Below are 2,457 nucleotides of genomic sequence, written 5' to 3'. Positions count from 1 at the left end.
GGGGTTCAAGAGGTTGCCATTAGCTTTGTCATGCTGTTCAAAGTTTTTAATTGTTATGGTTTTTAAAAGACTGACAGTGTTTATTATTATTAAAATAAGCAGGGTTGGTTATATTGCAGTAGAATAATGAGAACTGAAATTTTAAGTTCTATAAAACAGCATTGACATTTTATTTTTGTTATCTCTCTTCTCACAATTATGCTCCACTGGATAATAGGAAAAACACTTCTTTCCTTCATTTTTTAAATAAAATTAATGTTGTATTTAAAAAGTAGCCATGTAGAGACACAAAAATAAATGAAGAAGCTGGGCATGGTAGGATGGGCATGTGGTCCCAGCTACTCTGGAAGCTGAGGTGAGAGGATCACTTGAGCCCCGGAATTCCATGCCAGCCTGTGCAACATCGTGAGACCCCGTTTAATAAATGAATGAATGACTAAGTCTTGCTCAAATGTTATTACTAGGTACTATGAGTGACTTACATGTGTTTGAAAATGTCAGTGTGTTTCCCAGAGGCAGAAATAAAAATACTGAATATCTTTGCTCTCAAAAACAAAGTAGCACTGTAGATTTGTTTTTGTTAGATGATTTGCTCTATACTAGAATATTTAAGTAGACTGTGAAATATTTATTAATGTAGATGTGAATATCAAAAAATGTTTCTAAGGTATTATGATGCATCAACTAGTTCTTCCATGTAAAATAATTTTAGTGCAATATGAAGACTTAGAAATGTAAAATATGATTTGAATTGTTATCCTTTATATTAAGAAAATGTTTTAAAACGTAAGAATTCCATTTATTCTCTTTAGAGTGCTTTTATGATTTATTATAAGCATGTCAGAAATGGGAAGGGAGTATTTAAAGTTCTGTCTTCAGAAACAGTAATTTGTAGAATTGATGTGACTTTCTTTTTTTTTTTGAGACAGAGTCTCGTTTTATTGCCCAGGCTGGAGTGCAGGGGTGTGATCTTGGCTCACTGCAACCTCTGCCTCCCGGGTTCAAGTGATTCTCCTGCCTCAGTCTCCCAAGTAGCTGGGACTACAGGTGCCCACCACTATGCCCGGCTAATTTTTGTGTTTTTAGTAGGACGGGATTTCACTCTGTTAGCCAGGATGACCTCAATCTCCTGACATCATGATCTGCCCACTTTGGTCTCCCAAAGTGCTGGGATTACTGGCATGAGCCATGGCGCCCGGCCCTTTGATATGACTTTAAAGACATTAGAAGTCTAGGCGTGGTGGCTCACGCCTTTATTCCCAGCACTTTGGGAGGCCGAGTTGGGTGGATCACCTGAAATCAGGAGTTTAAGGTCAACATGGTGAAACTCCACCTCTACTAAAAATACAAAAATTAGCCAGTATGGTGGCTCGTGCCTGTAGTCCCAGCTACTTGCAAGGCTGAGACATGAGAATTGCTTGAGCCCAGGAAGCGGAGGTTGCAGTGAGCTGAGATTACACCACTGCACTCCAGCCTGGGTGACAGAGTGAGACTCAGTCTCAAAACAAATAAATAAATAAAAGACATTAGAAAACTAAGTTGAGGCTGGGCATGGTGACTCTTGCCTGTAACCCTAGCACTTTGGGAGGCTGAGGCAGGAGGATATCTTGACCTCAGGAGTTTGAGACCAGCCTGGGCAGCATAGTGAGACCCCGTTTCTTTCAAACAAAAGAAGGAAAACTAAGTTGAAAGTGTTATTTTTGCTTCAATTTTTATTTCTTTACATAAAAGGTTTCTTGTCATACCTTGGTAAAAATTTGATGAGCTGGTTTCATTTTGAAAGTCTTTATTTTAAAAAATAAGTATGTATCTTTGTATGATTTATAAGTGTACCAGTAGGTAGAAATACATGTGTTTTTGGCCAGATGTGGTGGCGCACTCCTGTAATTCCAGCATTTTGGGAGGCTAAGGTGAGTGGATCACCTGAGGTCAGAAGTTGGAGACAAAACTGGCCAACGTGGAGAAACCCTGTCTCTACTAAAAATACAAAAATTAGCCAGGCATGGTGGCAGGTGCCTGTAATCCCAGCTACTTGGGAGGCTGAGGGGGAGAACTGCTTCAACCCAGGAGGCACAGGTTGCAGTGAGCCGAGACTGCGCCATTGCACTCCAGCCTGGGTGGCAGAGTGAGACTGTATAAAAAAAAAAAAAGAAAAAGAAAAGAAATACATGTGTTCTTAAAACCATTTGTATATTTTCATTTGTAGACCATACTGTAGCTAATTATTGTTATGAAATCTTAAGATAATTTAAGTATATAAAATAAGTATCAGGCTGGGCACGGTGGTTCACACCTGTAATCTCAGCACTTTGGGAGGCTGAGGTGGGTAGATCACGAGGTCAGGAGATCGAGACCATCCTGGCTAAAACGGTGAAAACCCATCTCTACTAAAAATACAAAAAATTAGCCAGGTGTGGTGGCACACACCTGTAAGTCCCAGCTACTCAGGAGGCTGAG

The sequence above is a fragment of the Colobus angolensis genome, unplaced genomic scaffold, assembly GCF_000951035.1.
Source record: "Colobus angolensis palliatus isolate OR3802 unplaced genomic scaffold, Cang.pa_1.0 Scaffold12, whole genome shotgun sequence".
Taxonomy (NCBI): domain Eukaryota; kingdom Metazoa; phylum Chordata; class Mammalia; order Primates; family Cercopithecidae; genus Colobus; species Colobus angolensis.
Note: the sequence above shows the minus strand (reverse complement) of the source record.